Below are 12725 nucleotides of genomic sequence, written 5' to 3'. Positions count from 1 at the left end.
ATTCCATCTCCATTTCCCCCAATGTGTTAATGTGCAAAGAAATTAACATTGAAAAGAATAGGCTTAAAGATACAACTATTTTCTTTGCGACTGTAGATGTAGATAAATGTCCTACGTGTAAATTTCTTGATGATTGGATTAGAAATGTTTGGAGTATTAAACTAGGTTATCTGGTTTCAGTTTGTAGACTCATTCAAAAAGGTTTGTTTGTAATCTCTTTTCAGGATCATAAAATGCAAAGAGAGGTGCTCAATAAACAATACTAGACTGTTGGAAAATGCACATTTTGTGCCCTTGAATGGTCACCAGAAGCCGTTAATGAGGAAATACTCGCACTTTCGTGCCCTAGATGGGTTTTCATTCAAAATGTGCCTTCATTGTTGTGGAGATTTATACCTCAAATTGTTGAACTGATAGGAAAGGCTATCTGGGTGGATAACTCGACCTCTCTCATTCCTCATTTGGACACTAGGGCTTTGATTTCAATCAACCCGGGATGTGATTTCCCCAAAATGGTTAACATTAACCTAGAATCTGAAACTGTTGTATACCCTATTGAAGTCCTTGGTGGGGTAAATGCTTGTTTTGTCTGCAGAAAAGAGGGACACATTTGTAAGAATTGCCCAATTATTAATAAACTCAAGGAGCACGAAAACCCCAAAGTCAATCTAACAACCCGCCCCCTGTTCACACAAAGCATATCCCGAACATGGAAACTCTTAATGCCATTAGTAAAAAAATCAATAAACTTTTAACTGGGGAAAACTCTAAATCCCAGGAGCTTGATAAAAACTTCAACTTGGGTAATTCTGAAGTTGACCCCACACCTCACTCTATGATCTTAGACACTCTAAACTAGATGAATGAAGTTTTGCAGGATGGGTTTCAGGTTGTGGGGGAAAACCCTAAGAAAAAAAGAAGGAAAATTTCTCAACAGTTAGCCTTGGAAAAAATTAGGGCGAATATACCCAATACCTTGAATTATGCTATAAATAAAATATTTGTGGATAGCAATTTAATATTGTCGTTGGATGACGATGTGAAAGAGGTTCCCCCAGAGGTGAAATTCTTGAGTTTAGCCTCTAGTTTGAACAACCTTGGGAATCAGAATTCTGAAGAAAGAGATGATGTGACTGGTGAGTTGGCTAAGGGAGGGACCTGGTTTGGGATGGTAAATGAAGCTCCCCATAGAAGCTCGATAGACATGGATGTCTCCTTTGAGGTTGACTCATCAAATGTCTTGAACTCCATCATCCCTAAACTCACCCCTGATATGATTGTTGTCCTTCCCTCAAAGAAGTTTGTTGAATTAGAGGACACCTGTGTGATCAAGGTCATTGTTTTTGACCCTAAGGCTGGTGAAGCTAAATTCTTAGCTAGTGAAACAGTTAACTTAGACCCTCCAGATAGGTTGAAGGCATTCAATCCCTATTTTGAGACCAGAGAAATCCCCGGTCAGGGTGACAATAGGAAGGCATCTGAGGTTGAGGATGAGGATCAAAATGAAGAGTGCATAAGGGAAGAAGGAGAATGGACAAAGGATAACGAGAAACCTGAGTTGCTTCCCAGAAGAAGAAGAGGTAGACCTCTGGGATCTAAAAATAGGGGTTCCAGTAATAGAAGGAATAATGAGGAGAAGAAAGATCTCCTTAGATGCTTTAACAAGTTTAAGGCATCCAAAGAATAAAAATAATACATCTTGTAATGATGAAGCACATCTCTTGGAACATTACCGGTCGGGAGTCTCCACATAGGAAGCAGATTGTCAGGAAGTTTGCCAATCAGCATAAGAACACAAACTTTGTTATATTTCAAGAACTCAAGGCTATCAAGTTTACCCTAGAAGTCAACCTAGAGTTTATATGGAAAGACTCTATCAAGGTTTTCTCAAAGCATGATAGAGGTAGAGGATGTATTGGGATACTTATCAACCCCAAATGGAAGGAGCACATATTGAACCAAGGATGCTCGTCGTGTAACAGAGTGGTGTGGGCCTCTTTAGACTACAATGGTACCATATTCGACATTTGTTCAGTTTGTGCCTCCAATGATTATAAGGAGAGAACTGAGATGTGGGATTGGATTTTTGCCTTACTGGATATACCATGGATTTTTGGGGGTGACTTCAACATGATTGAAGATCGTGAAGATAAAAGTGGAGGTGTCCCTATGGAATGGAAAGGAATGGAGAAATTACACTGGGAGAGAATGAAAAGCTGGAAGAAACTTTTTGACACCCTGTTTTACAATAAGAAGCTAAACATTGAAATTTGGTACACTTGGTGCAACTATCAGAGAGGCAAACATAGGATCTATTGTAGGTTGGATAGATTTTACGCTGACAGAGAGCATTTCTCCTTTGAACTTGACAAGAATGGCAATTCAGTGACAGTTTATCCGACCTCATTATCAGACCACCATCTTATCATCTCGCAGATTAGGCTCAAAGACTCCTTTGAGTGGCAAGGACTTGTAAAAGACAAGTTCATCCTAAACTCCAATCTTTTAAAAGACCTGGATGTTTTGAGTGCAGTAAAGATTGTTAGGTTGTTTAACAAGAGTAATAAAAATATGAACTCTAGTGCTGACAGATGGAATCAGAATGTCAATAGTTGGCAGGTGCTTCTGCAAACCATAGGACAAAAGAAAGCTAAGGATTATAGGTGTAAGGAGAGAACCCTATCTGACAACCTTCACCTATGCGAGGCAGAGATCCAAGACAATCCTTGTAATGTTGAACTATCTCAAAAAGTAGCCTTAGCTAGGTATAATCTCGGGAATCACCAACAAACTAAGATTAGAGGCGCCATGATTAGGGCTCGGGCTCACTACATGCAATTCGGGGACAAAGGATCTAAGTTCTTCTTCAATATGCTGAAATAAAAACAATGTAGAGAGCAAATTAATAGGATTTGGATAGATAACAAAGAGCTAATGGCTCTGGATGATATCAAGGAGGTGTTCTTTGAATTCTACAAAGGTCTCTTCACCTTTGAAGATTCCACTAACTCCCAGGATGCTAGAGAAAAATGCAGAAGGATTAACCCCTCTAAGATTACCATTGAGGATGTGCAGGAATTGAGGGGTCCCATTATAGTAAAAGAGCTGAAAGTTGCCATTAAAAGTTTGAATAATGATAAAACCCTGGGCCCGGATGGCCTGCCTATAGAATTCTAAAAAGCTAATGAGGATTGGGTTTGTCAAGACCTGCATGAGCTTTACTTTGAGGTGTTTGATACTGGTTCCTTAGGAGAACGAATTAATAGTGGGATTATTAAACTACTTCCCAAAGAAGGAGACAAGTCCCTTATCAAAAACTAGAGACCGATAACACGTCTTAATGTATCCTACAAAATATTGGCTAAAGCTCTTGTGATCAGATTGGAGAATTTACTACCTAAGCTCATTTGCTCCACGCAAACAGGTTTTATCAAAGGAAGATATATCCTTGAAAATCTAATTACTAGTTGAGAGGTCATGGAATAGGTGAAGACATCAGGACAGAATGCGACCATGTTTCTCCTAGACTTCGAGAAGGTATATGACATGGCAGAATGGAGATTCATTCTGATCATGTTAGAATCATTTTGTTTTCCAAAAAAAATTCTGCAAATGGGTGATTGTTTTCCTCAAGGATGCTTTGGCCTAGGTGGACGTTAACGGTTCCCTGTCACATAATATAACTCTGAGCATATCTATTAGACAAGGCTGCCCCCTAGCCCCTCCTCTCTTCATTATTGCCTCTGATGATATATATTACATTCTAAGATACCTTACCATTTCTCCTAATATACTGGGGATCAAACTTCTTAATGGTAAGGAACTCATTTTAATGCTCAATTTTCTATGACATGACACTCTTCATAGAACTCAGCAAACTGAATATGGAGGCGCTGGAAGGAAAAATCAAATTCCTAAGAGAAATATCAGGAGCTAAAATCTCTCAGAGAAAATCTACCATGCTTGCCTGGGAGGATCGACCTCCTGAGTGGTTACAACAATTTGGGGTCCAATGGGGAGGCCAATAGATAAGTCACATATCTAAGAATTCATTTTTCCATCTCTCCATCCTTCAAAGAAATGTTGCTTTGGGTTAGAAGCAAGATAGATAAAAAGCTAAATAAATGGGATAATAGGTATCTCTCACTCACCGGGAGAGTTCACGTGTGTCAAATTTTTTTATCTTCCTACAACATTTACTATTTCTCAGAATGGATGTTCCCCAATTATTAGACATTAGAAATTCAAAAAACCATTAGGAACTTCCTTTGGTCTGATGGAAAAGGTAATAAAAAGATGCATTTTGTGAGATGGGAATGGTGTCACAAGGACAAGACTTTGGGAGGACTAGGACTAAAAGATTTGAGAATCCAAGGGATTGCTCTTGCGGCAAAATGGATCTTCTAGGCATTTGATGGAAATGAACCCTAGAAGGTTCTGATCAGGAATAATATCCTAAGGGATGTACCGAAAAAGGACAAATCTTGGAAATTTCTACCTTTTTGTGACCTTGTGGTTGGAGACTTTGTAGTCTCAGTACAGGGCTCAAATGTCTTCAAGTCTATCTGGAAGGCCTATGAGAGTATTAGGCCTTTCATCAGCAATACTAGAGTCAGTAACAATGAGCTAGTTCATGGAGGCAGGGTCTATTTGGTGGAACCTCTTGTACTCTTCCAAACCCCTTGCACTTATGCAGGGGTGTTCTGCTAAAGCTTGTGCAGCAAAAGACATTTGCTTCTTTAAAGACATTATTGAGGATGATAGGCTTCTTGGCTGGGATGTCCTCTGAAATAAATTTAACTTGCAAGTCTCCCATAAGCAGACTTATAACATGTTGGAAAAAGCATGCGAGAAACTTCAATTGCCCAAAAAGTGCAAGAATTATATTGATTGTTGTAAGGATTTTTTGTGGAATAATACTGTTTCTGTATCTAATATTAAAGCTATCAATATATACAAAACTCTAACATATGATGAATCCACAATTTTTCATGTTAATAAGTTATGGTTTGCAGATTTTTCAGTTAAACAATGGCGGAAGGTCTTTGAAAGATTATGGAGTAGTCCCATTGTTCCCAAAGAAAAGTGTTATAAATGGCTTATGATTGTCAATAGGCTGCCCTTCAGAAAAGACCATAATAGCTATGATATTTGCACGGTTCCTAAATCAGTTAGACATATCTTTTTTGAATGTAGCATTACCAGAGAAATCTAGTTATTATTTGGCATTTCTATCCCTAGCCAATTTATTGTGCTTGATGTTATAACTGGATATATTAAGGGTCTGAAAAAAGACACTAATCTCTTTTGGCATGTTATTACTACTAAAATTTTATGGTACATATGGAAAATAAAAAATAAAGATAAATTTCAGGGCATAGGTAGGGCCCTTACTGATTCTTTTCGTAGACTCACCCTTCCCCGAATTGTTTTGTAGGTATCTGTGACAATGAATATTGAAAAACATAAATTCATCCAGTTCATTAATGATGGAAACACAAAGATGTATCTTCATGAGATGGACAATGTTAGGATTGATGATAGTCCCAAATATATTGGGAGGCGGGGGGGGGGGGGGGGGTGTTGAATTAGTATTTAACCGGTTAACATATTTTCTGACCTTATTAAGTATTTTGCATTCCAAAACAATATACCGGTAAACAAAAATTAATGCAATAAATATGAACAATAAAGATAACATAGAAATCACACCATAACACAAGATTTTTGGCAAGGAAACCCGGTGTGGGAAAAACCTCGGTGGGATTTGTGACCCACAATATTCACTCATTGGCCAATGAATGGATATTACTTACATTAATGTGCCTACACATGCAGGAAGGCCAACTGCCTAGAGCTGACTACTCAAATACAAAGGGAAACCTCATTGACTTACAAAAATGGATTATGAGAATCCAATATAATGTACTGCTACTAAAAGAATCTTCTATGCCAGGTTCAGTACTTGTTTAAGCTTATACAATAACTATAAACCCTTATACAAAATCTGCCTTGCTATTCGCTCTACATATCCATCATGTCTATCCTCTATGTGTATATCCACTATGTATATCCAAATGATCTACAAGATCTCATACTTATATATGAGTCTTATTACAATATTCCATGTTGGCTTACAAAAAGATATTACAATTAAATACAAAATACAATAATCAAAATCTTGTCGGCTAGGGTGTCGGTAAACATTATTGTTGCTGCTGATGAACTATTTGTTGGTGTAGGGTCTTTTGGTGTTGGTTCCTGCCGGTGCCATAAGATTGCAAGGTTGCCATCAATGACAACACCTTCAATCACCTTTAACTACCATTAGAGTGTGTAATGCTAGCAATCTCCCCCTTTGGCATTGATGGCAACACTCATGAGAAAAATCCAAAATCTGTATCCAAAAATCTTACCCAAACTGTGTGCTCCCCCTACGTAGATGATCTTTTCTGCAAGTTTCAAAAATCTGTCAAATGAGTGCAGTTTTCAGCTAGAACCTTGTAATCGGTTGGTTAGAATTTGGAATAGGTCTGCTAAGACCAAGTTCAAAATCAGAGTAAACTTGTTGCTATCCTTCAATGCTACCTCATTTCTTTGAATAGTACTGGTGAGATGATGCATTTTCTCTTACAGTGGCTTTTGTCCTGGAATAAGTGCCCCAGAGATCTCTTTCCATAGAGAGATGAGGTTATCCAACTTTGGATTGAGTCTGCATTTAAGTTTTTTTGCTTTTCCTTTTATTCTTTCCTTTTCCTTCTCTAACTCTTCCAACTTCTCCTCAAATCCAGCAATTTCTTGCTCAATAACTGATATTGATTTAGATGAACCAATGATATTGTCAGCTATGTAATTAATTTCCTTTTGCACTTTGCTGATTTCCTTATTGATATCCATTGTCAGAAGATTTGTCTTACAAGTGTCTATGTATAGTTCCTTGAACTTCATAATGGTTTTGTTCAGTGCCAGTAACAGGGTATCAATATGTTCTGTACACTTATTTATTGTTTCTCCAAAGAATTTCTCTTTTTCCTTTTCCATTTTCTCCTTAAATATCGATTCGTTTATTTGGTCTATAGTTAGTATATTGTCGGTGATGTATTTAGACAATGTGTCTAACAGAGTCAAAGAATACTTATTATATATATATATATTACACTTGGGTGCAATCAATTTAAGAATCTGTATTATTTCATATATAGCCTTATAAGATAATGCATTACAATCAGTAATTTTCTTAATAGAATCTAAGAGTACTTCAGTCACATTTGTGGGTCTAAATTCTGTCATAGAAGTACTGGATGATTGTCCAATTACCTTAATAATTTTAGTGCTTATGATAGGAGCAATTACTTTGCTTGTCTTGACCTCTGGAGGGTCAGTTTGTGCCTGCATTTCTATTAGCAAAGGTTTAGGCTTCTCAGTACATGCTGGTGGCACTTTATTTGTGTGTACCTATTTCTCTGCTTGTATCTTTGCCTATTTCACAGTGTTTTCAGTCGATTTTTCTAATGGTTTTTTAGTCGTATCCACTACCTATTTCTCTGTTTGTACATCTGCATGTTATCCACTACTGGTATCTCAATTGGTTTCTCTGTATTCTCAACAACCAGTATCTCTGTCTTTGTTAGTTTTTCAGTGCTTGCATTGAAAGTATTGTCAATAACCATTTCACCAACCCCAATCTCAATGTGTTCTCCCTATGATCCAATCTCAACATTATCAGTTGGTTGCTCAGTAGCAACATCATTTTTCTTTTCCTTAGTGTTTTATTTGTCAATGATAATATTAACCTCTTGAGTATCTATGTTCATAGTATACAAGATTTCACACTCAGCATTTGTGTCCTCATGTGGTGTTTCCACATTCTCAGTTGTCGGTGTATTGTCAAACTGTACCGGTGGAGAAATCAAAGGTGATGGTAGATTATCTATCACATTTATATTAGGTAGTCCACCTACCTTGCCTTTTCCCTTATCTCTATCCTTTTGGTATACTTTGAATGATTTAGGTCTTTTTAATTCTTCTTGTTTCTCTTTCTCAACAAAGAATATGTCCCATTTATCTATTGTCTCTTTTGAGATTTCATTTACCTTGCCAGCCATTAGATTTATATGTCGGTGTTTGCTAGAAAAGATTGTTCTATTCGCTTCACTAAAAATTCATCAATTTCTTCAACTGATTTCACAGGATGTACAACAAGTAGTTTCTCAATCTTTTTTTTCTTGTCAAATTCCATAATAGCTAGCCTTTTAGCATCTAACAGCCTATATATATCACTAGACAAATCATCTACAACCTCTATTAAAACTTTCTTATAAATATCAAGATGTAAGATAATGCTATTTTCAACACTTTCTTTCTCCTCATTGGTAAATGTATCATATAATTTTCTTACATTGGATAAATTTCCATCATCTGTTATCTCATTTAGTAGGTTGTCAAGTGGAGGAATGAAGCATTTTTCCTGTTTCTTTCTAGATGTCAGCTTCCTAGCTGGTGGGCTCACTGCCTGTTGTTTCTTTCTTTCCTTCGTAGGTGTAGGAGAGGGTATCGATGAAGGTTTTCTATTCCTTTTTACTCTTTTAAACTCTGCAAGCATTTTACTGTCTGATGAAGTTCCAACCGGTGAGAGATGAGCTTCCAGTTATAACCCTTCTAAGTCACTCTCCTTGATACTAGTGATATTCATTATGTTTTCCTTTATCTCTTTTACCTGCTTTGTTGCACTTCTGATGTATTTCTCTCTTCTCTTCCTTTGTTTTAGTGTTTGTACATCACTCTCTATAGTCTGAACATTACCAAAACCTTTTTCTTCCAGTTCTCTAGGGGCTTCAAGTAGGGCTTTGACATATGTTTCAATTATGTTCACATCAGCCTCATATCCCATTTTTGTTACCCAAATAGTTCTAGGAAGAACTGCCTCCATCCAGATCCCATCTTTCTTGATTACAAAACAAATTTCTTTTTGATAATTGTCTAAAATGCTTTGTGGTAATCTCTCCCTTGTTTTCATTTTTGCCTTAAAGGCTTGAAAGTACTCTATTATTTTATTGTCCTTGTCTGTCCCCATACTAGTGAATATATTTGACAATTGTTTCCCTACTGATATGTCATAACCAAAGTCTTTCTTGCCTATATCGGGAACCTCTTTTGTAAGATATAACATTAAGCATACAAGAAGATTGCCAAAATAGAAAGTACCTTTCTTATCTCCTTTGATTTTCTTCAGATTGTCAATCAACTCATCTTTCAACCATTAACATACATCTATCTTAGCATTACTGTTAACCATATCATATACACTTTTAATACATAGACTGGAAACTGAGTTTAGTCGGTTAGCATGTGTGGTTTTGTATCCTAATATCATGCTAATGAACCTAACATTCTCATCATTTACATCATTAACTCTTAGGGATCTACTGTCATAAGTTGCACCTATTAAAGTCATCACTATGTTATTTGAAACTTTCTTAGTTTTATTTGCCTTGCTATTGGTGGATGGTAATGCCCTAACTACTTCCTTAGTGATATTATGAATGGAATCAAGCCAAAAGAATTCACGATGAAATCTACTAAGAAAAATCCTTACAACTCCCTTAGGAAATTCTGGGATGTCAAGGATTTCCACAAAACCTAGGGTCTCAATAACCTTATGTTCAGGTTTCACAACTCCACTATCATCACAGATTACATTTTTGTACATTTTCATGATTTCCTCAGAACCTAATTCCTCAATGTGGCAATGTATGTAAATTCTAGTGTCTTCTGCATATGCAACACATTTAGGGATTTTTGAAAATGCTCCTAGGGTATCATCTTGTTTCGATACCTCGAGGATAATTTTGAAAACTGGCCTAGGGCATTTAACTAGTTCTATAACAATAGGGTTTGCAATGAATTCTAGAACAGAGGAGGAAGCCATTGATAAATACCTTAATCTACCTGATAGGTTTGGATGCTTGAAAGATCTTGCTTCACTTCTCGCTAAGGATGCCTTCGCTCAGGTTTTTCATGCTCTTAGGAAATTTGAATGCTCAGTGAATGAAAAACAGGGAAAAACATTGATTTATAATGTCTTTTCCTTCAACAACCACAATAAGTACCTGTCAGTTAATTGAAACTTAACACATCTGCGGATAAAGAAGAAATTCATCTTCTTACCATCAACCAAGGGTAAAATTGCATGATTTTGAACTTGTTGCCATACCCCCAAAAGGTTTTAGTTCAGTTGGATGAAGAATCTCCTAACGGTGGAGTAATACTTTTTTCTACCAGTGAAGGAATAGTATCATCAACATTTTGATCTCTCTTTCTAATCCATTGTTTTGAAAATTCTTGCTTTACATCTACCTTCTCTTTGGCTTTCAAACTGGGTCCTTTATTATTTTCCAATGATGCCTTACTTCTACAAAATTTTGAAATATGTCCAATCTTGTAACAAGCATAACAAGTCACACTGTTCTTCTGAATAGCCTTTCCATATCCTATGCTGGTTTGTGTTCTGCATTGATTAAATAAGTGTCCAAATCTTCCACAAATATAGCATCTTACATTCATTCTACAATTTTCTGAATGATGACCAATTTTATTGCATTTGGAAAATTGATCGGTGGGTGCATTAGTGTTCTGATTATTTCTAGATCTACACTGATTTTCTCTATAACCATACTTGTTACAATTAAAGCATTTTCCATTAAATTTGTAAGCATTAGGTTGTCTTACCGGTTTACTGTGATCATGATTGTTTGCAGTATCAGAGCTTTCACCAACTTCAAATCCAAGTCCATTAGTGTCTCCATTAGGTTTCTAATTTTTCAACATGTTATCAAGTTCTTTTGAATTTTTCTTGAATTTCTCTTTGTGTTGATTTGCAATAGCCAACTCATTTTCCAAGATTCCCTTCTATCTCATAAGTTCACTTTTGTCATTTTGTATGTGCATCAAATCTATCTTTAAAATATCATTTTCATGACTGAGTCTTGTATTTTCATTTCCAACATCATTGAGTCTCCTAGTCAAGTCATCTTCATTCTTCTTTTTGTCTTGAATATCTTTACAAAACCTCATAGTCATATCTTGCATCTCATTCCTCATAGCATTGTTTTCTTGCCTCAACTTGTTCACAAGATCATTAAGAGTTTCCTTTTCATCATCATCACTCTGCACCTTTTCATAAAGTTCTCTTCTTTTGTTTCTAGCAATAGTGAGATTTTCTTGAAGTCCTTGAATGAATTCCTGTGCAGTCCTCAGATCATCTTCAAGTTTGATATTCTTCAACTTTTCCGCATCAAAGTCTGCAAGAGCTGCTTCCAAATGCTTTCTCAAACTTTCAAATTGTACCGGTGTTAGAATCTCCCTCGAGCTATTAAGCTTTTGAAAATAAAGGACCAGGCTCTGATACCAATTGCTAGGATTGATGATAGTCCCAAAGATACTTAGAGGGGGGGGTGAATCAGTATCTAACCTATTAACAAATTTTCTAACCTTATTAAGTATTTTTCATTACAAAACAATGTACCGGTAAACAAGAAATAATGTAGTAAATATGAACAATAAAGACAACATAGAAAGCATACCATAACACAAGATTTTTGGTGAGGAAACCCAGTGTGGGAAAAACCTCGGTGGGATTTGTGACTCACAATATTCACTCACTAGCCAATGAATGGATATTACTTACAATAATGTGCCTTCACATTCAGGAAGGCCAATTGCCTAGAGCTCACTGCTCAAATACAAAGGGAAGCGTCACTGACTAACAAAAATGGATTATGAGAATCCAATATAATGTACCACTACAAAAAGCATTTGCTATGCCAGGTTCAGTACCGGTTTAAGCTCATACAATAACCATAAACCCTTATACAAATTCTATCTTGCTATTCAATCTACATATCCATCATGTCTATCCTCTATGTGTATATCCACTATGTATTTCCAAATGATCTACAAGATCTCATACTTATATATGAGTCTTATTACAATATGGCATGTCATCTTACAAAAAGATATTACAATTAAATACAAAATACAATAATCAAAATCCTATCGGCTAGGGTGTTGGTAAACATTATTGTCACTACCGGTGAACTATCTGTTGGTGTAGAGTCTGCCAGTGCTAGTGCCTACCGGTGCCATAAGATTGCAAGGTTGCCATCAATGACAACACCTTCAATTACCTTTAACTACCATTAGAGTGTGAAATGCCAACAGAAAATGGATATAAATGGAAGCATGCAACAAGAGGGAAGCAGGATGTTGACTTAGTACTAGAGTGCCTGGGATTAGAGGTTGCCAAAGCTAGAGACTTTGTTAAAAATCAGATCCAACTAGTCACAGAACTACTGGATGGAAAGAAAGTTGTGCAGATGGAGCGTCCCAGGGGATGGACTACATGGGTAGATCTATCACAGGACCATATACTGCTATGATATCCCACTGGTAGATATGAGCATAGTTGCTCTTTTTTGTATTTAAGCATTATAGTTTCCTATATACAAATTTGTATATCTCTATGTATAACTCTCAGTAGATAATTTGTTTATATTTTTGTAAATTTGGGCCTCTGGTCCAAGTAGACAGTCCATTTACTCTTTTTTTGTAACAGTGCTTCTTTCCTTATATGCAATATAAAAATATTTCTGGATATGAATGATCATCTTGGGTTTCTAAAATGGGTCCATGGTTTTGGCACTTTGTTTAGAATACAATGTATGCTA

The sequence above is a fragment of the Cryptomeria japonica genome, chromosome 3 (assembly GCF_030272615.1).
Source record: "Cryptomeria japonica chromosome 3, Sugi_1.0, whole genome shotgun sequence".
NCBI classification, from domain to species: domain Eukaryota; kingdom Viridiplantae; phylum Streptophyta; class Pinopsida; order Cupressales; family Cupressaceae; genus Cryptomeria; species Cryptomeria japonica.
This window is presented reverse-complemented; position numbering follows the sequence as displayed.